This window comes from Carettochelys insculpta, chromosome 12 (genome assembly GCF_033958435.1).
Source record: "Carettochelys insculpta isolate YL-2023 chromosome 12, ASM3395843v1, whole genome shotgun sequence".
Classification (NCBI taxonomy): Eukaryota; Metazoa; Chordata; order Testudines; family Carettochelyidae; genus Carettochelys; species Carettochelys insculpta.
Window position 1 is genome coordinate 1,098,964 of NC_134148.1, and position 22,257 is coordinate 1,121,220.

The following is a 22,257-nucleotide window of genomic DNA, read 5'->3' on the forward strand; positions in this document are numbered from 1 at the left end:
TGCCCAGACCCCACATCCCTACTCCCAGCCCACTCCTGGGCAGCCTTCTCCCACACACTCAGCCCCTCACTTTTGATCCCACCCCAGTACCTAAGGGGACCTAGGGGACCCCACAGAATCTACTAGCTCCGGGTCCTGAGAAAAGTCATTCCAGCCCAGGGAAGCAGTAAGCACCAAGCCTCAGTACCTCTCCCCATGTGTGGGGCTGGAGGGGAGTTGTCTTTTTCCTGCCACTCAGTGGAAGAGGAGCAGGTCAATGCGGGCTTGTTTGTTTTTGGGGTCTCCCTTGTGTGTGGCCCTGCCGGATTTTTCTGTGGGTCCGTGGCCCCCCGGCTCATAAAATGATGACATCTTCATCATCTGGACCCGTGGGAAAGAGGATCTTGAAGAGTTCCACTGTGATTTCAACAGTTTCCACCTCACCATCAACCTTAGACTGGACCAGTCCACACAAGAGATCCACTTTCTGGACACTACTGTGCAGATAAGCGATGGTCACATAAATACCACCCTATGCCGAAAACCCACAGACCACTATGCTTATCTACACGTCTCCAGCTTCCATCCAGGGCACACTACACAATCCATTGTATACAGCCAGGCACTAAGGTACAACCATATTTGCTCCGATCTGTTAGGAGACAAACATCTGCAAGACCTTTACCAAGCTTTCCTCAAACTGCAATACCCACCTAAGGAAGCGAAGAAACGGATTGACAGAGCCAGACGGGTATCCAGAAGCCACCTGCTACAAGACAGGCCTCACAATGAAAACAAGAGAACACCACCGACCATCATATACAGCCCCCACCTAAGGCCTCTCCAGCACATCATCAGCGATCTGCAACCCATCCTGGACAATGATCCTTCACTCTCACAGACCTGTCCTCGGCTACTGACAGCCTGCCAACCTTAAACAAATCCTCACCAGCAACCATAGACCACAACACAGTAACTCTAAACCTGGAACCAATCCCTGCAACAAACCTCGCTGCCAACTCTGCTCACATCTACACCAGTGATACCATCACAGGACCTAACATCAACCACACCATCAGGGGCTCCTTTACCTGCACACCTACTAATACAATACATGCCATCCCTTGCCAGCAATGCCCCGCTGCAATTTACACTGGCCGGACTGGACAGTCTCTCCGTAAAAGAATAAATGGACACAAATCAGACACCAGGAGCGGTAAGGTACCGAAGCCCGCGGGAGAGCACGTCCCTCTCCCTGCACACTCAGTAACAGATTTAAAAGGAACAGTCCTACAGCAAAAACATTTCAGAAATAAAATGGAGAGAGAAATCTCTGAGGTGCAATTCAGCTGCACACTCGGCTCCCGCAACCAAGGGCTGAGCAGAGACTGGGAGTGGCTGGCCCCACACCGCCACATTAGCATCTGACAATGGGCCCCACACCGCCACATTAGTATACGACAATGGGCCCCACACCGCCACATTAGCATCTGACAATGGGCTGCCCCCCCCATTAGCATCTGACAATGGGCCCCACACCCCCACATTAGCATCTGACAATGGGCCCCACACCGCCACATTAGCATCTGACAATGGGCTGCCCCCCCCATTAGCATCTGACAATGGGCTGCCCCCCCCATTAGCATCTGACAATGGGCCCCACACCCCCCCATTAGCATCTGACAATGGGCCCCACACCCCCCCATTAGCATCTGACAATGGGCTGCCCCCCCATTAGCATCTGACAATGGGCCCCACACACCCCAATTAGCATCTGACAATGAGCCGCCCCCCCGATCTGACCTGTTTCCTCCACCGTCACTCCTGCCCATGGGCCATTTCCCCCCGACTGAACAGACGGGTCAGCGCTGGCGCGCCCCGCTACTGGGACCCCTCGCTAAGCCCCGCCCCACGACGCAGCCGGCGGAGCGGGTCTCTGCCCACCACAGCCCGTGCGCCCACACAGCGGCCAGTCCCTGAGGCGCCGCGGGACGGCTCGTCGCTCCCAGCCCACAACAGGCCCCGCCCCCGCCCCCGCCCCCGCCCGGCCTCGCGCGGGAGGATGGGAGGGGGGAGAGCGCTGCAGCCCCGCCCCCGGGGCGCCCGGCCCCGCCTCGCGCGGGAGGATGGGAGGGGGAGAGCGCTGCAGCCCCGCCCCCGGGGCGCCCGGCCCCGCCTCGCGCGGGAGGATGGGAGGGGGGAGAGCGCTGCAGCCCCGCCCCCGGGGCGCCCGGCCCGGCCTCGCGCGGGAGGATGGGAGGGGGCGAGCGCTGCAGCCCCGCCCCCGGGGCGCCCGGCCCCGCCTCGCGCGGGAGGATGGGAGGGGGCGAGCGCTGCAGCCCCGCCCCCGGGGCGCTCGGCCCCGCCTCGCGCGGGAGGATGGGAGGGGGTGAGCGCTGCAGCCCCGCCCCCGGGGCGCTCGGCCCCGCCTCGCGCGGGAGGATGGGAGGGGGGTGAGCGCTGCAGCCCCGCCCCCGGGGCGCCCGGCCCCGCCTCGCGCGGGAGGATGGGAGGGGGAGAGCGCTGCAGCCCCGCCCCCGGGGCGCTCGGCCCCGCCTCGCGCGGGAGGATGGGAGGGGGTGAGCGCTGCAGCCCCGCCCCCGGGGCGCCCGGCCCCGCCTCGCGCGGGAGGATGGGAGGGGGTGAGCGCTGCAGCCCCGCCCCCGGGGAGCTCGGCCCCGGCTTCTCGCGCGCCATTGGAGCCGCTGAGGGCCCCGCCCAGCCCAGGCCCTGGGCAGAGCGCTGCGGGGGGAGGGGCGAAGGGCGCGGGTCAGAAGAAGGAGGGGCGCTGCGGGAGCAGGTTCCCGCCCGCGCTGTCACATGACACAGGGCGCCCCGCCCCCGAGCCCTCCACGTGACTAAACCGCACCGTGGGCGGAGCTTCTCCTCCTCCCGCCCGAAGTCTCGCGAGGCTGGGCGCTGCGCTGCGCTGCGCTAGGAGGTCGGCCGCAGAAGGACGGAGCCGGTCCCGCTCGGCTCGCGCTGCCGCCCCCGCCCGCCCGCTCGCCTCGCGCCGCGCCGGCCTGCCAGCAGCATGGCGGGCCCCGGGCCGCGTCCCCTCGCGCTCTGCTGCCTGCTGGCCGCCGCCAGCCTCCTGCCGGCCCCCGCCGCCGCGCAGAGCGGTGAGTGGGGGCGGCGGGCCGGGCGCGGGCGCGGGCGCGGGCGCTGTCATGAGCGGGGGGGCGGCGGCGCGGGCGCTGTGAGGGGTGGGGTGGGGCGGGGGGGGGTGTTTGTCGGGGTGGGGAGCGGGGCGGGGGGGGCCGTGGCCCCGGGCGGGGGTGGTGAGGAGTGGGGCGGGGGGGGCCGTGGCCCCGGGCGGGGGTGGTGAGGAGTGGGGCGGGGGGGGGCCGTGGCCCCGGGCGGGGGTGGTGCGGAGTGGGGCGGGGGGGGCCGTGGCCCCGGGCGGGGGGGTCGCGGGCAGGGGCAGGGGCAGGCCTGTGCGGAGGCGGCGGCGGCTAAGAGCAGGTACCGCGTTGCTGGGGAGGCTGGTGGCAGGGGAGGGGAGGGGGCGGGTGGCGGAACAAGGAGGTGCAGCGCGGGGGGGGTATTGGGAAAACTCTTTCCCCAGGCGGTGGTGCAGCGCTGGAATGTGTGACCAAGACAGGCGGTGCAGTGCCCGTCCCTGGGGGGTGTAAGTCCCAGCTTCACACAGCCCTGGCTGGGATGATTTAGTGGGGATTGGTCCTGCTTCAGGCCGGGGGCTGGCCTCAGTGTGCTCCTGTGCTCCCTTCCAGCCCTAGCAGTTTGTGATTCTAAGCGTGGCTGACATGGGGGTAGGCAGAGAAGTGGAGAAGAGTGTGGCTGTGGTGGGGGAGGCTGGGGGGCTGGTGTGGGGCAGGAGCTGCTCACGGCAGCGGAGAGAAGGGCAGGCTGCTCAGAATGAGAGCGGAGAGCAGAAACCAGCCAGAGACAGGGGGGCTCACAATGAGGTGTGTGGAGCGGGATGGGGTGAGTAGGGTCATGTGGGGGGAGGCTGGGTGGTAATGTCAGGATGTGTGCATGCTTCTGAGGGTGGCATGAGACAATGAGGTAACAGAGTAGTAAGTCATAGTCATGGATGGGTAGCAGAACCAATTCGATTTCACTGTGTAATGAGCAAGTTTTCTCTTAGGGCAAGTCTACACTGCAAATTTAAGTTTATCCAAGTTCTACCCATATACAGCTATTGCAGTAATTAAATTGTGTGTGTGTACGTGCTACACTCCTGTATCAACAGTGCTTGGCCTCACCAGGAGGGCTGGCACCAGTTTAGCTGCCAGCGTATAGGGCATTGTGGGACAGCATCTGAAAAGCAGCAACAGTGGATGTAAGCCATGCAGTGTCTGTGCTGATGCTCTGCTGTCCTTACTAAATCAGCCTGAGCAGTAAGCCTTTCATGCAGGTGGTGGTGCTCAGTTGGAGCATGGGGCGAACTATGTCAGTGTGAGCTATATTTTGGGGTAGATTCTTGCATATTTAGGGCAAAGTAAGCTGCCTTAGGTCATGCTGATTTTTATAGCATTGACCAGGCCTGAGCTGTGAAGCAGTGTGATTTGCCAAATGTTGGGGTTTGGAAAACTAGTGCCTTTCTTTAAGACGACTATAGAGCAGTCTGGATTTGGACCAAGACTTACCTGGATCTGTACCCTGTGGCTCAGGGTTCCCCTCCCCAGCATCTGGTCTGCAAGGGGTTGGAGGTCTGGAGGCTCAAGCCTCATGCCCTGGATCCAGACCACAGTCTGTGCTGGAGGGTGGGGGAGCAGGAAGCTGTTTGGTGCAATGCTGCAGCCACTTGCTTCCATTCCTCCAGCTGGGAATGGGGTGGGGTGGGGGAGTGGAGTACAGCAGTGCTACCTGGAGGCTTCATCTGCTGCTCTCATTAGCTGGATTCCCCCTTGTTCCCCACACCCCCCCCATCCCGCTCCTGCACCCCACTCTGGCCCAGATGGCCCAGCCTGCTCCTGCATCATCCTTTCTGCCTAGACACAACACCCCAAGCCTACTTCCTAGCGGTCCCCTGTCCCATTGAACTCCTCATTCCCCTTGCACTCTAGCCCCTGAGCCTAGAAGGACCCACAAATGGACTAACCCTGGCTCCCCTAGGTGCTGGGGCTGGTGTGTAAAGGGAATGAGGGGAGTGGGTTTTTTTTCCCCTCTCCGGTCAGGGAACACATCAGTGATCTTTTTTGGGAGTGGGGTGGGGTGGAGAGGATCTCTATTTTATGGCCCCTGACTGATTTGTCTATGGGTCAGGGGCCACCGACTCAAAAAAGGTTCCGCACCCCTGAATTAGGGAGAGCCACTGGGGCTATATGTGAAAGAGATTCTCTTTATTCTGGGTTCAGCAGTTTTCACTTTAATTAGTTAATTTAAAAATATACTTGTGCTAATAGCTATTGTGAAAACATGATGCTTAGATCAGGCACCCTACTTAAAGTCTTCAATGATCCTTCTGAACCTAGTCTTAATAGCATAACCTGTTTATTCACTGGACATATAATTTAAACAGTCAGTAGACGGGTTGGTGTCTTCAGATAAATGCAGTTTGTGGTGCCTAGAACTGCAGCTTAAAATCAAAGCTGCTTTCTGAATTTGTGTATCTCAAGGCGCTTCTGAGATATTGTGCATCCTGTATAGCATGTGAGGCGCTCCTGGTAAAATGGAATGTCTCTGCCTGCCTACTTAGTCTGCATCTGCTGAGCTACTTTAAATGATTTATAATGGAATAAAATTGTAGTTTCTTAGCAACCAAAGAGAGATCCTCTGATAGGCCCAAAAAAGGAAAAGCTGTTTGTTTTCTCATAGGGTAGTGTGTGCTAAATCTAGTATAGCATAGCATACTATTTTTGTGGTTCAAATTTGCAGCTAAGTGCATGACTGTGGCAGTGTAAAATAGGGCCCAGAGGCTGGCCTAAATGTGTGCAAATCTAACATTTTAAGGAAGGCCATGCAGGGCTTATAAAAACATAGGATGAGGCATGTGAATTTAGCTCTAGTGCAGGAGTTCCTAAATTGTGGTATATGAAATTGTTGCAATTGAAATCTTCTAAAAAGGTGTCCTGTCTCCTATAAAGGAGTGGATCCTGGGGTTAGCCAACTCGTGTTCCATGACCTGGTTCTTCAAGAAAACAGGTACAGGCTGGACCACTCTAATCCAGCACCCTTGGGACCCGACCAATGCCAGGTGAGAGAATTTGCTGAATCACAGGAGGTGAATATTGCCTAGCATATTACCAACACATCCACTGCTGACTGGGTTCTTAGAATATATTTCGGGGTAAGTTACAGCTAACTAAGAGCAAGGACTGGTTTCTGTAAACACAATTTATGGGACCACAGGAGACTTGGCAATGCTCATGAAAAGTGGTTGTCCAGATAGCTAAAATCATGCCAGATTATGGATGTTGGTGAATGAGAGAGTTCCAGATTAGAGAGGTTCAACCTTTATTGAAGAGCAGTGGGCTGTTACCAGGTGTTAATAGGCTAGACGTTTCCTTAATGTGGTAACATTCGGCAGATAGCTGATGCTCAGTTTGTGAGTGGAGAATTGCAGGAGAGCATTGAATCAGGAGGGAGGTCCCTTGGGATGGGAACCAGAAGTAGAAGGAAGTTTGTGCAAAGGATTACACCTTGGCAAATATTATCCCAACTCTACATATGAAATGATGGGGTTTGAATTAGTTGTTACAACTCCAGAGAGATCCTGTAGTCATTAGAGGTTTTCAGAGAATTACCCATACTCAGGAAATTGCTGTTAAAAAAGCTAATGGAATATTAGGAACCCTTAGGAAAGAGAGGTAATAAGCCAGAAAATATAATGCTGTTATATAGAGCCATAGTATGCTCCCAGTGCCATGAATACAGTGTGCTGTTCTGGTTGGCCCATCTGTAAAAAGGTATTCTAAAACTGGAAAGGTACAGAGAAGGGCAACAAACATTTTGAGGTATGCAACAGTTTTATATAAGGAGAGATTAAAAAGACTGGTACTGTTCCTCTTTGGAAAAGAGATGACGAAGGTGGAAATATGAGAGGGTCAGTGCAATCACTAATGGTATGGAGAAAGGGAATAAGGAAGTGTTACTTACTACTTCAACTAACATAGTCGCTAGGGGTCATCCAATAAAATTAATAGGCATCAGGTTTAAAACAAACAGCAGGAAGTACTTCTTCAGTCAATGTGTAGTCAATCTGGAAAATTTGTTGCCAGGGAATATTGTGAAGGCCGAGGCAATAAAAGGATTCCAAAAATAGATAATTTGCAGAGGGCAGGTCCCTCGGTGGTGGTGTGCCATGCTGTGGATGTCCCTGAGCTTCTGGTTGTCAGATGTTGGGACTGGACAACAGGGAAAACACTTGTTAATTACCCTCTTCTGTTCATTCTCTCTGATGCTTCTGGCACTGACCAATGTCAGATGACAGGATACCGGGCTGAATGGACTCTGACACAGTATGGTTGCTCTTACTGATGTGTGGGGGAGCCTATCTCAATCACAACCCAGCTCCAAGAAGGAGGGAAAAATGTCCAGTAAGAGAATCCAAAGACCACAGGAGCCTCCCTGGGCTGGAGTTCGGATGCTGGTGGGTTGGAGAAGCCTGCCTGAATCATGGCACAGCTGCATGAAGGAGGGTTGTGAAACCTTTTTGTGAAGGGGGAGGGAATTAAATCCAAAACCAGGACAGGAGAAGACCTGTGGTAAAGACCGTGCAGTGAGGCCAGGACCTTCAGTGAGACTGAGTTCCCTAGCTCAGGGGAAACTGGAGAGGGGATCTGGGAATTTGAAGCCTTGGAAAAAGGGTGGATTGGAGCTGAAGCTTATTGGTGCCCAGGTAAGAATCCATTGGCAATATAAATCAGGCCAAATCACTTCCTGTCAAAGGAAAAGGAAGAGTTGATTAGCTGTTATAGGGTGGTAGACTCAATCTTGAATTCCCCCAAATGCAGCATGCAGGGAGGAGGAGTTTAGCATGATATCTAAAAGAACTTTTTTTGTGCTCTTCAGCACTAGGCATCTTTGTAAAACTTTTTGCTCTGATTGTCATTAAAAACAAGCATAGGATAAACCTCAGTATAGAACTGGACCTCTGATCCAAGCTCACAAGTATTTCACTTAACATAGCAACTATTGTGTATTTTGTGAAGCAAGCAAACACTTCTCATGATAGGCACATCTAAAATTTTTTCTGAGATACTCAGTATGTTCTTGATTTAAATGTTGTAAATAGTAAACAAAGTACATTTTGATCTATGTTCAACAGTAGACCAGACTAGAATTAGCAGGAATTTCAAAGTTAAATTAGACAAATTAAGAAGTCAAGCCGCTGACTTGACTTTGTATAATATCAAGTATATCAAAATATCATTTGACATTTCATTGTTTTCTATATTTTCAGTAAAATGGCAGACGATAATTGGTGCTTTTGATTCACTGTTTAAAATCCCAAGGTCTTATACATGTTATGTGAACCAATAAAGTTTGGGAACAGGTGAGCTCTGCTCCCAAGAACTATGCAAGTACAATAGCAGGGGTGCAACCAGCTGGTCGGGGTGGGGTGGGCATGAAAGATATGACTTTCATCCCCCTTTCCTCATACTGCTCACCTCTAGAGCATTACGGCTTAGCTAATGTTAAGTATTTTACCCCATCTTCTCAGTGTATTAAAGAGCAATTAAATGAGCTTGTGTAGTTTTAGTTGCACCTTGTATTCTTGCAGGGGTGAACGTAACTCAGGTTTCTTACAGGTACTGTTGTATCACTCCGGGGGGTGGGGTGGGGCCTCAGGGCAGGGTGTTGCAGGGGTGCAGCATGACAGTATCTGAAATAAATGTGGAGAGCTCATGAATAAAGTCAGAGGGATGGGGATGGTGGGGTTAGGGTAGGGGAGATGGTGGGTGCAGGAAACAGGGCAGGGGGCTGAGGGTGTGGAGAGGTCAAAGCAGAAGGCTTTGGGGGTTCAGGAATAGGGGCTGCCAGCTCAGGGCAAAGAGGATGTGGGTGGTATAGGAATCAGGGCAGGAAGCAGAGGGTGTGAGGGGTTCAGGAATAGGGGAAGGGGGTGGGGGAGATCAGGGCAGGGTGGATTTGAGAGTGCAGGAATCAGGGTGGAGGGTGCTCAGGGGAGAGGGTGATTGGGAGGCTTCAGGAAACAGGGCTGGAATCTGGGAGTGGGAGGGTCAGAGCAGGGGGATGGAGGGTGTAGGGGTGAATGGGGAGGGCACGAGTGCCATTTTGGGAGTAAAGGCACTTCGAAGCCACGCAGCAGGCTGGCACTTCGAAGTTGCTGTGGGGAAGAATTTGCCTATTGAAGTGCTGCATATTCATTGCAGCACTTCATTAGTAATCTCCCGTCACCCTGATTAGCATGGGGCAGGTGTAAATGTAGCCTTAATGTCACAGAAGGAAAGCAATGTGCATTGCCACAAAAAAGTGAAGATCTGTTGCATTTGTAATTCACTAAAACAAGGCACTGCACAACTTGAGTGGGTCTGTCGAAGTATGTTCTGTTTAGTAGTAATTTGCTTAGAAATGTGACTTTTGAATACAGTAAATATTGCATTTGTACTTGTGATGTTGAAGGATCCGAATGTTTTATGGACTTCACCCACGTATCGCATTTTCTGTTTTGAAACCTGATTGTTGCTGTAGTTAAAGGTTTCAGTGCAAAGCAACACTAAGAATTGAGGACAAGAAGTTAAAAGTAGCATAGCAGTTGAAATTGAAGACATTACTACAGTGTTTTGATTGAACAACTTGCTCCTCCAGAAGTGCTCTGTATTCCTGCTTCTCTTCAGGCATTCAAATCTCTGTGTGTCTCAGAGGAAAAAGTTGTCATTGATTCTGTAGGGTGAACCTCAGAAAATTACTGTGAAGGTTCCCCTTTTTAAGAACTTAAAATTCTATTGGAGCTTTATAAAATGTCCTTTCAGCTTGTATATGAAGATTCTGAAAACAGGTTAAATTTGAAGCATGAAGAGAAATTTACATGCTGTCAGCTTAAACTTTCATACTAGGAATTCTTGAGAGAAGCTTGTCAGGTTTTGCAAGACTGAAGCTGCGTCTACACGTGCACGCTACTTCGAAGTAGCGGCACCAACTTCAAAATAGCGCCCGTCGCGTCTACACGCGTCGGGCGCTATTTCGAAGTTAACTTCGAAGTTAGGCGGCGAGACGTCGAAGTCGCTAACCTCATGAGGAGATAGGAATAGCGCCCTACTTCGACGTTCAATGTCGAAGTAGGGACCGTGTAGACGATCCGCGTCCCGCAACGTTGTAATTGCTGGGTCCTCCATGGCGGCCATCAGCTGCGGGGTTGAGAGATGCTCTCTCTCCAGCCCCTGCGGGGCTCTATGGTCACCATGGGCAGCAGCCCTTAGCCCAGGGCTTCTGGCTGCTTCTGCGGCAGCTGGGGATCTATGCTGCAGGCACAGGGTCTGCAACCAGTTGTCAGCTCTGTGGATCTTGTGGTGTTTAGTGCAACTGTGTCTGGGAGGGGCCCTTTAAGGGAGCGGCTTGCTGTTGAGTCCGCCCTGTGACCCTGTCTGCAGCTGTGCCTGGCATCCCTATTTCGATGTGTGCTACTTTGATGTGTAGACGTTCCCTCGCTGCGCCTATTTCGATGTTGGGCTGAGCAACGTCGAAGTTGAACATCGACGTTGCTGGCCCTGGAGGACGTGTAGACGTTATTCATCGAAATAGACTATTTCGATGTTGGCTGCACGTGTAGACGTAGCCTGAGTGGATGATGTGTACTTCGCAATGTAAGCCAAGCGTTAGGGGATTCAAGCCCACTGGTTCATTGTTTGCAAGCCTGGACTTTTGTCCATGCTCAATATGAATCTTAAGTTTAGGATTTCTGAACCCAGAGGTTTGACACTGTTTTACACAGATGGGAGTCAAACATACCTGTCCTGAACTTCCCTCCCCAGGTGTAATGGTTCTAACCCTTTGTGATGCAGTGTGGGAAAACTTTGCTGTCTATCTCCCACACTGCAGGACGTTGTCGCAACTTGCTAAGTCATTCTGCCGAGCTGCCTTTTGGGTCTGCATTCTTCCAGCAACATAGTCACCGTTTGAACAACTTGCCTTTGTTGCACTTTCACTCCTGTTTCAGGAAATGGGCAAAACATCCATGATATTCTGGGTGGATGTGTAGGTGATGTTTTCTGACCTACTGAAGGCATCTGTTTCAGAAATAGGAATATTAAGATATGGCAAACTTGATGCTGCTTGTGTCTTCGTGGACAGCTGCTGATGCCTATGTAGACCAGCACTTCTGGAGCCGGGCTACAAGCACAAACTGGTGAGATCGCTTTGCCATATGAACCTGGGACCAGAAGTGGGTCCAGAGCTTTCTCAGGCAGAAAACTCATTTTTGGAGTGGAGTGAGCAGTATGCCCCAGCTTTGTAGTGTCACAGTGCATACATGAAGGCTGTCTCAGCCATAACCATCAGGAAGTTCTGTCCTAGACTGCTACAAGTCAGCTGCTGTCCATTTTGGTGTTATAAACACGACTGTGGGTAAAGTGTCTGCCATCAGGCGTGCAGGTTAACCAATCACATAGCTAATCAGACGGTGGGTATAAAAATATCCTTGAAGTAACTGCTAGTTTTGAGAGAATGGGCTTTCCAGACTGCGCTGGGACTGTTCTTGGGACTTGTGTGCCCATCGTTTGTCCTTCTCAAGGAGCACTTGAGGATGTTTAACTGTGAAGAGTACTGCTCCACTTCTGTGCAGGCCCTTGTAGACCTTAGAGGCTTATTTATGGCTGCCTGCATGGGCTTTACTGGAGAAGGGTTTCCTGCTGATCGGGAGTCTAATTCCATGGTCAGTCTGAGATGCTGTTTCCACCAAGTGACCTTGTCATAAATGTAGTTACTGTCCCCACTTTTGTTTTAGGGGCCCCCACATGTCTCCTTTTGCTTTAGTTTATGTAATCATATCCTGATCTCAGAGAGCCTGGCAAAAGAAGGGTTAATTACATTTGATAGGTAGGAAGGTGGCTGAATGTGCATTTGGCAGACTGACATCCCACTGGCGCTGTTTGCAGAAGGGTTTGGATTCCTGTGGAGTCAGTGCTGTCTGTTGTGGCTTGCTGTGCTCTTCATAAAGTTTGCGAAATGAAAGGGGAGCTACTTGCCTCTGGTGGTAATGGAGTGCTGAACTGGTACAATCAGCCAGAAAGTTCAGCTGGAAGTGGATCTGCTTGGACAACAAATCAAGAATGCTCTGTGCTCCCATATTGTGGTCTTGGATGGACCAATGGAAGAGGGAAAGTAATATGTTTATGCTGTTTGTATAACAGCATTAACAGTAAATGAGGAACGGTCACTGTACGCAATGAATGGGGGAGAATAGTGATTTTTAATTGCCAATCAGATTACTTATCAAAAGGTAGGTGTTCATTAAGTGGAAGGAAGTTTAGATTTTCATCATGGATTGATGTAAATAAATGTATTGAAAAATTGTGCTTGGAAACAGCTTCCCAGTTGTGTTGTAGCCTGTTTCTTTATAGTTTAAATACATATCTGATGTGCAATAAACTCTTAATAAAATAAAAGCCTTTATTGGTGAATGCCTGTTTTCCAAAAGACAGTATTAAAGCTTTGTTGGCCAGGCCAGTTGCTATTAGAAAACCAAAACACCAGAAATAAGAGTCATAAAACAGTTAACAGTGCAAATTGTGAAACTAGTGAAAGCAAAAAACAAACCCTAAAAACCCTACATGTTCATGTCCCCTCCGTTATTGCATATTTAGCACAGAGTTGGAACTGTTGCATAAGGGTGGAGGCCTTCATGGAATTGGAGGACTGCAGAGGGTACTTTATCCTGTTCAGCTTCTGTTAAATCCTGGCTTCTTGGGCCTTCCAACCAAGGAACTGTCCAGATCGTTCCTAATCTGCAGCAATGGTAAACATGAAGGGGACTTAGGAAGTAGTGTGGCTGAGGCTGGCACCTGTACTATTTTGGCAATTAGCGAAATCAAGTTTTCAGACAGGTCTTTCTGCTGTGCTCCAACTCCCCGTCAGCTGATATTTCTGCATCGGAAACTGCACTGCTAATATTGTGTGTGTGCTGTAAATTCTGCCCTACTGCTTTGCAGCCTGTCTATACTTTTCAGTTTTTCTCAAATCCTTTTCCCCTCAGTGTTTGTTTTTTAGTTCTTGTCCAGTATATCCACCACAGGTTCTTTATGGGATTGCTTCTTTTTGGACCATCCATGATCATTTGAAATCACAGGCCTCTTCTGGAGGTTGTCTAAGGTACTGAGGATACAAAGGCTTGCAGAAAATGGAAGGCCCAAAAGCAGATGTTAAAGTATTATTATTATTATTGTCAGTACTTCAAAAAAGTTCAGTGCATCTGCAGAGAAGAGTGCCTAGTAGAAACTCAAGAGCAAAAACTTTTACAGAGCACAGTTGTGCTTCACTAATATTGTGCAAGGAATGCTTCCGGTTTCCAGATGCTCTGTTGACACGACTGAGGTTAATTGACATAAAAACACATCACAACCAATGGTAAGTTAAAATTTACAAACACCATATTTAAAAATGGCAGACCATTGTGGAGTTTTCTGGGGGAAAGAATTGCTGTTGGTTTGGTGATTTTATCCATTTTTATAGCTCGTTCTAAGCTTTAATTGGCAAAATGCATTTATTAACAAATGCTAGCACCATTTAACTACTGAAATGGAAATGCTTGCATTTTAATTTTAGGATAATTGTGACTAATGATGGAAACATCTTGGGAGCATTTCATAAGCAGTGGAACAAAGAATTTAAAGGCAATTAAAATGTGGTAATACTGTTTGAAATCCCCTTTCAGTTCTACTGATGACACACCCAGCAGTGAATTTTACCAGACTGAATAGTTTGCTAGAGCAGAGAAGAAAGCTGTACTAGTAGTAATGCATCCAAATGTAGACTGTTACAAAAATTTTTAATTGTAGTGGAAGGTGGTAAAAACTAGGAAGTTCCATCCCAGATGAAATATGTTCTGAGCCTTGACAGAGGTATACGCAACCAGTTGCACTATTTAAACTGAGAATATTCTCTTGTGTATATGAATGAGATACTTTTAGTTCCTTTGTAATGATTTTTTCTTTTGCTCTTTGAATGACTTTTATATGTGTTATGCATTTTTAAGGTTAGAAAGGGGTAGAGTCCCAAAAGTGGGCAGTGGGTGGAGGATCTGGGCGGGAGGGGGCATAGGTATCTGTATAAATGAAGAAGGGAATTCAATCTCAGAAGTTTTTTAGGACTGACAAACTCTTCCTTCCTTGATATTACATCTTTAAGCTACAAATTAGTTTTTTCAGAGTGGATTTGGTGTCTGAGTGTGGTGTTTAAAGTAGCATCATTGCAGATTAAAACAGGCTTGATAAAGTAATCCACTGAATTTGTCTAGTCTACACAAGCAGTTTAAAGAGTAGATGGGATGCTCAAGTGCATTTACAAAGATGTAATGTTCATTGTTTGTTTGTGAGCCTGATCTAAGTTAGAAGAGCTGCACTGTTAACTAGATTCCTCTAGATTGGTGTACTTCTCTAATATATAGGCACTTAAACCAGTTTAACTGTTGCTTAGCTTGTGCCATTAAAGTAGGGGTTTTCAGATTTGATTGCAGCAAGACCCTCTTCTGGCAACAAAAATTACTCCATTTCAGGATGGGGACTGAAGCCTGAGTCTGCCTGAATCCCATGCCTCTAGCCAAGGGAGAGGGAAAAGCCTGACCCTCAAGGGCTTCAGCACTGATGGGGAGCTGGGGACTGTAACCTGAGCCTAGCACTAGTCCTGGCAACCCCCTTGAAACTGGGTTGGGACCCACAGTTTGGCTATGGTTACAGTAGAGCTATCTGCTGACAGACATTTCTGTTGGAAGAGTTTTTCCAACAAAACATCTTTCGACAGTGTGTGTTCACGCAAAAGGAGATGGACAAGTGATCCACACTGTCGCCAGAAAGTGAACAGATGCACTGGCCGCTTTCTTGACAGAATGGGGCCCTGGAAGCCAGTCATACAGTGTTCTGGGAGCTCCGGCCAGGCGTGCCCTTATAGGACCACCCCACTCTCAGCCAGTGCTTGCCTGTGCCGAGCCTTGTGGACTCCTGCAAGGCACAGACAGGCAGGTGCAGGGCTTGTAAAATCCCCTCAAGGGACCAGATAGCTCAGAGCAGGCATTGACCATAAGCAGCCCCTGGGCTGGTCCCTCACTGCCCAACAGCTGCTCCAGGTGCTGCTCACCATAGTGCTGGTCCTCTTCCCCTACATCTGGGGGGGACCTGCCTGACCCCGAGGACAATGACATCCCATCTGCCCTTGCCCCCTGGGCGCTAAGGCGGATGTGAAGATGCACTAGTGTAGACTGGTGGGCCCAGCTAGTAATGGGGGAGTGGGACAGCCACCAGTGGGTCCAGCACTTCAGAATGAGAAGGGGACATTCCAGCAGCTCTGCACCTGGCTTGCCCCCACACCACACCAACAGGACACCTGTGTGCGGCCAGCCATCCCCCTCGACAAGCAGCTGGAAGCAGTGTGGACACTTGCCACCCTGGACAGTTACAGCTCCTTGGGGAACCAATCTGGGGTGGGGAAGTGCACTGTTGGGGTCATCTTCGTGCAGGTATGCCAGTCTTAGGCTGCAGTCTCAGCTGGTGGGGGATGGGGAGAAAGATGAACTCCTAACCAAGGGGGACCCCTGGGAGGTGGGGGAGTTGGAGGCCCTGTCTGCAGGGGGCCATGCTGTCCCACCCTCTGAGAGTCACTGCTGGGGGTGTAGCCACATGGAGATCCTGTGGAGAGGTATGGGGGGCGGGGGCAGGGGCTCCCACTGGGGCCTAGGGGCTGCCTCCCACAGTCCCTCGTGTGCATTTGATCATCTCCTCTTCTAGGTCATGAGGGTTATCAACAGGACGCTGCTCAGGAGGCTCATCCAAACTCACCGATGTGGATGCAGTTGTGGCTGGTTTCAGCACCTGGGGTTTCTAGAATTGTTTCGGGGTGGTAGACGGACAGACCCACAGACCAATCTGCGCCCTGTGCCACAGTGTGGCACATCACATCAGTTGCAAAGGGTACCTCTCTGCTGTCCTGCAGGCCCCGTTGGATCACCACCGTCACTTTCCTGATGTCTGCGTTGGGTGGTCAGGCCGGGTGTGAGATCCCTGAGCAGCCTCAGCCATGGGCTCCCCTTCTGCTGTGGGTTTGGGGTCCCCATCAGGGCTGTGTTCAGGCTGGGAGCAGAGGGAGGTTCTGGCCCCCCACCCACTGTGAGCAGTGAGCAGAGCACATGGGGTGTGGCTATCCTGTGAGCAGAGCCATGTGTACCCTGCATGGTGGGCCTTGGGGACTGGGCTTCTGCTGCATCCCTGGCCCCCTGCTCAACAGTCTAGTGGCCCAGGGCGGGTGTCTGGCCACAGTTGTCCCCACCTTGGTGACGTAAGCTGGGCACAGCCTGGCCCTCCATGGGGCTTCCCCCCCATATGTGTGTGGCCCACAGTGCTGTCCAGTGGGGCAGGTACTGCCTGTCGCCTCCGGCTGTGCTTCGTGCTGGAGGCTCACTCTTCAGTGGTGTCCGTGGGGTCAAGCTGTCGTGTGTGGCTGGCCAGTTCCCAGCTGCGGCAGAGTCCAGTGGGCTGCCACTCCCTCCCTTCTCCGCCCCACTCACTGCAGCCCTGTGGCTAGTGTAGCCTCCTGTGGGTCTGGCAGTGGGCTGGTGCCCATGCCAGTGGCTTCCTGCTGGGTCTTGGTGGGATATGGTGCCATGTGCATGGTTGTACGTGCTGTGCCTGCAGCTTGCGGTCCCACCTGGGCTGGCCTGGTGAGCATGTGACGTGCCCCATGTGCACCTACCCCCTACACCGCAGGGTGTGTGACCTGTGGGGTACTCACCAGCTGGTCCCCTGAAGAGGTCCAGAGACATCTGGGGTATCACCTTGCTGGAGCAGCCTGAGGCCAGGGCTATGGTGAGGGTTCCCTGCCTGGACTTGGTCTTTGTCCAGCTCAGGCTGTGCCCTGGTGGTGTCCTCCGCAGTGTTGATGCTCACTTTGCAGTGAGCGCTGTTGTTGCCCCCCAGGAGCTGGTGGAGTCAGGGAGAGGCAGGTGGCCGGCCCTGTCACTGAGCTGCGACATTCATCCTGGGCTTGCATGAACCCCTGACGCAGCTCTTTGACCTATGCCTGCACCTGCTGCAGAGTGCAGGCAGGATGTCCATGGTCAGCTACGGCTGCGGTGAGGTAGGCATACCTCAGGGCCTTGTGCTGTTTTGTCATGGGGTCTAAAAGAATGTCCTCATTGGTCCACAGGCTGAGCAGGTCCTCCAGCTCTGGGCTGGTTCAGGATGGGGCACAGCATTTGCTGCCCTAGGGTAGGTCCAGGGACCCCTTGGACTGTTTCCCTGAGGGTCCTGGGGAATCTTGAAGTGCCTGCCTTTCAGCCAGGGTCCCCGTTGCTGGCTCTGAGGCGTGCTGGGCAGCCAGTCAGCATGCTGCTGCTTGCAAGCTCTCAGCTTCCTGCCATGGGGTTTCCAGAGCTCCCTGCATGGTTAAGAGTGGCTGGGGCAAAGAACATAGAGCTGTGATTTGCTGTGAACAGGGCACCCCAGCTGGCTGATGCTATGGAGGACCAGTCTGCCCCCTGGGAGCATTCATACATCTTTTTTGTCCACAAAATCTGTTGACAAAAGTATTCCATGTCGTGGTGGGGAGGCAGAACACTGTTGGCAAAAGTGCTGAGTTTGGTTGACAAGCCGTTGACAAAATGCGTTGTGTGTGGATGCTCCATGGGTTTTGTTGACAAAGCCCTCTAGTATAGCTGTACATTTGAGAACTGCTGGATTAATGTATTGTGCTAAACTGATACAACCAAGGGCTAAACTGGTTTAAGTGCCGTTACGTATGTGAGTTTATCCAGATTGACTTAAAATCAATTTGGTTAAATTAAACAATTTAGTTAATCTATATTACAGATGGTTTGTTTGATGGAGTCCAAGGCCAGAAGGGACCATTGTGATCATCTATCTAATCTGTCGTCCTGTAAAAATACGAGTCATGGAGCTCCCTCAGAATAATTACTGGAATAGATCTTTTTTCAAACTATCCAGTCTTGATTTAAAAATTGCTAGTGATGAAGAATCCACTGTGATCCTTTGTAAATTCTTCCAATGGTTAATTACACTCCCAGTTCAAAAATCTGTCTTATTTCTGGTTTGAATTTGTCTAGCTTCAACTTTCGTCCACCAGACTAAGTTATATTTCTCTTCTAAGCTGAAGAGTATGTTAAGTATTTGTTCTCCATGTAGAAACATAAAGATGGTTATAAAGTCCCCCCTTTACCTTTTGTTAGACTCAAAAGAGATCATCTAATTTTTATAAAGAAAAAGCATGTTTTCTATTCTTTGTCTTTCTCATGGCTCTTCTCTGAACCTTCTCCAGTTTGTGCCTAGTTCTGGTGCCCACAACTCTAGAAGGATGTTGATAAATTGGAGACGGTTTGGTCTGGTTTTACATCTCATTCTAAAGGTGACCTGCAAGAACTTGTTTTGAGTAAACTCTCTGTAGGATTATGTACTGAGTTCCTCAAATACCAAGGAATTAGAGATATTCAATATAAGTGACTTAGTCTCTCCCCTTTCGTCATCTATTCTTAGCTCTCTAAAGGTGAGTTGTTGACTACTGCTCTGTCACACTCATTGTATGCTATATTGCTTTACAGGCACTTGCTCATATGAGACCAGGTGTGATATGTGATGACTTTGTAACACACTGTGCAATATCAGACATTATTTTAGATATTAGTACCAAGCTTGCAATACAGTTAGTTACTGTTATAGTTTATCTGCTCTCTTTAGAATTGTATCAGGCTGTGTTGATGTTCTGGCTTGCTTTTACAAGCTTAAAAATAGATCTAATTTTATAAAATACTTTAAAAGTCATTTCAGAACTTGTCCTCTAGAGTAAAAATTCTCTCCTAGTCAACTAATGGTGCAGCAGATTGTTACAGTAGATTCCATTGCCTGCATATTGCCTGCTGGGGTATTGCGTGAGAGGTGAAATTATTAGTCTTCTTTTGTAGGTGCTGAAACTTTGTGTTATCACCTTGATGGGAATTTCTCTGAAGCTTTTAGAAGACGTGCACGTTACCACTCCTGTGCTTTCTCACAGACCTGCTTTTCCCTATTTGGAAATTTACATCTCTAAATACTTACGCAACGTAATGACAAATGGACTAATACTCTGACCAGCACTATCAGCAGCAGCTCCACCATAGTTTCTGGTTCACAAGTGAAGATACTTGGATTCTGCTCTTCTCACTCATGCTAGTCCTACTTTTAAGCCCCACTGAGTGGTGTTCTAAAATCCTTTTCTGACCTGAGATCGTGTCTCATCTCTGCTGCTTTAGCTTTGTCCTCATATCCCTGCCGTCCTGGGGGAGGGGAGAGGGGAAGAGGAGGAAGGAGAAGGGGCAGAAATAAGTTTCCCATCACTAAGTTGATAACCATCTCCTCTTCAGATTCATACATTAGTTTTCTTTGTATTTCTATATTTCATTCAGGTCTTGTCCATCAGAGCTCACATAGCTTGACTCTCAGCCATCTCATTGGGAATCATTTTTTGGCCACATCCAAGCCATATGTCTAATTTAATCTCCACTTCGTCTCCTTTCACTTTCTGGACTTTATCCCTGGAGGTTCCTGTGACTAGAAGCCACTTGCAGAACCCTCAGAAGTGCTTATGGTGTGGTTGCTGTGGACAAACTGCAAACCGTGTCATCCTCTTACAGCCTCACACTGTATAACTAACAATCGCCTAGGTAATTAGGTTGTCAGTTAAAATATTCAGATCATCTTTAAAAGTTGTACTTTTCAGATTGAAGTAAACTAAACAGATTATTTTAATCAGTCCAAGGATGAGTAATTGTGAACAAATCAATGTATGTACACTTGCTTGGCTTTAGAAAGCACGTAATAATAATTTCTTGATGTAGGATCTACACTGTGAAGTTTGCTTTTTAAACAGATCCGGGGTCTCCTAGGATGGGAAAAGAAAGGCATCTGTATCTCCATTTTCATTAAAGGTATCTCATACCCCGATATGTTTAAAAGCACATTTATGTGGTTCTGTATTCTACACGTGGTTTTACTAAACTAGATTAATACACTTTCTAGCTATGTCTACACTAGCCCCAGAACTTCCAAAGGGGCATGATAATGACCCTTACTGAAAGATGCTAATGAGGCACTAAATGAATATGCAGAGTCTCATTAGCATAATGGTGGCTGCGGCACTTCAGAAGTGTCCTTTTGATCGCACATGGCTCTTCTACACGGGGTACTTTTTGAAAGGTCCGCGCACACTTCAAAACCCCCTTATTCCTATTTGGTTATAGGAATAAAGGGATTTCGAAGTGTGGGGTTTTTCTGGGGTGAGTGTAGACATAGCCTCTGTGACCTGAAGAACTCGCTGGTTTAAGAAAACCAAACAAAAACTGAGCTTTTTAGGCAAAGGAGAATGTGGGGTTAATTGCTGACAAGGGGCGGGGGGGGTGCTTGAAGAGATGAGTTTGCAAATGCGGAGAGCTTTCAGCAGGGAGGAGAAGTTTCAGGTGTTTTCAGGCATGGGGGGAGCAGTATGACAGAAGGCACTTGAGGTGGGCAGGAAAGGAGACTATACAGTAAAGAAAACATTGGGGAAAAGTGTAAGAAGTTGGATAAGAGGTACAGAAGTTGGGGAGACATGTTGGGTCAAGGCTATATAGGACATTCATTGTAGATAACTATGTTAAATTGGATTAAGATGAGAAGCTCATGAGAAATTCAAGAAAGAGGCTGATGTAATCACAGGAAATGTATGATTATTGTAATGGCATCATTTAAGCCAGAAAGAAGGAGTGAAAGGCAGAGGTTAGTGTTTTCACTGATAGAGGACAAGAGGTATTTTTTAAGCCATGAGTAAGGAAAGAGCAGATTTTGGTGGTGATATAGAAGCAACATTGACATGACTGAGCAAGAAACATGTTATGGTGGTGGAGGGGAGTAAGGCCTGAGGGATGGGAAGAATAATAGAAGGGTCAGTAGGGAGGAAAATAGCAGAGGACGACGACGGGATGGAAACAAATTGTGCTTTTGGGGAAAATAGTGTAGCAGGAAGTTGAATATCAGGAGTTTGAGGCACATAGAAGTGAGAAATTTTGGCAGAGAGGAAAAGTCAGGGTTAGAGAGGTACACTTGGAAATCCATCAATATCAAGCTTATATATCATAGAACACTAGGACTGGAAGGGACCTTGAGAGGCCATCGAGTCCAGCCCCCTGCCCCAATGGCAGGACCAAGTACTATCTAAACCATCCCTGATAGATGTCTGTCTAACCTGTTCTTAAATATCTCCAGCAATGGAGATTCCACAACCTCCCTTGGCAATTTATTCCACTGTTTGACCGCCCTGACAGTTAGGAACTTTTTCCTAATGTCCAACCTAAACCTCCCTTGCTGCAGTTTAAGCCCGTTGCCTCTTGCTCTGTCCTCAGAGGCCAAGAAGAACAAGCTTTCTCCTTCCTCCTTATGACTCCCTTTTAGATACCTGAAAACCGCTATCATGGCTCCCCTCAATCTTCTCTTTTCCAAACTAAACAAGCCCAACTCTTTCAACCTTTTTTCATAGGTCACATTCTCTAGACCTTTAATCATTCTTGTCAAAGTATGGAAGAAGATGAAGGTGGGCTATGCTTTCTTTGTAATGGAAAGAAAGGCCCAATAGTAGAACCCTGGCAAAGCCAGCTGGTAGGAGAGTGAGTGAGGAGCCAGCTGTTAAGGGAAATGGTCAGCAAAGTAAAAGCATAGTTCTGGAAACCAGTAGTAGAGTATGGAGGAAAGCAAAGTATATCTAAGGCCACAAAGGAATAAAAAATTAAGGTGAAATCTTTGATAGTTGGTGTGTCAGAGCAGTTTTAGTGAAATGGAGAGGTTTGGAAAACATTCTAATGGGAGCCAAAGGGTGTTCAAAAGAGACGTTGGGGTAGATCAAGGAGGGGAAGCAAAGGGTAAACAGCACACTCCAGGATATTTAGATACAGCACTGTAAATTTGGAACTCCAAATATCCTGACAGTTCCTCTAATTTTTTTATTGGTAAGACCCTTCCATCTGAATTTTATAGTGAAATGAGGTATTGAATACAGAAATTGCAGCTGCACTTTAGCTATATAATTACCAATTTAGGCAAAATCACAAAAGCAAACCCTTAATATTCTTAGCATGATTGTTCTCTTTATAGACGAGTATAACTGGGCACTCTTTGAGTCTGGAAT

At 49.3% G+C, this 22,257-nt stretch overlaps 1 protein-coding gene across 1 annotated transcript in view; it reads right to left on the reverse strand.

Annotated features, from left to right (window-relative positions):
* CD276 (CD276 molecule) overlaps nucleotides 1-1,884 on the reverse strand; it is a 58,052-nt gene extending 56,168 nt beyond the window's left edge. Inside the window, exon 1 of the mRNA XM_075006544.1 lies at nucleotides 1,783-1,884. The gene's annotated coding sequence lies outside the window, so the exon portion shown is untranslated. The remainder of the gene's footprint in view (nucleotides 1-1,782) is intronic.
* Nucleotides 1,885-22,257: the final 20,373 nt, after the last annotated feature.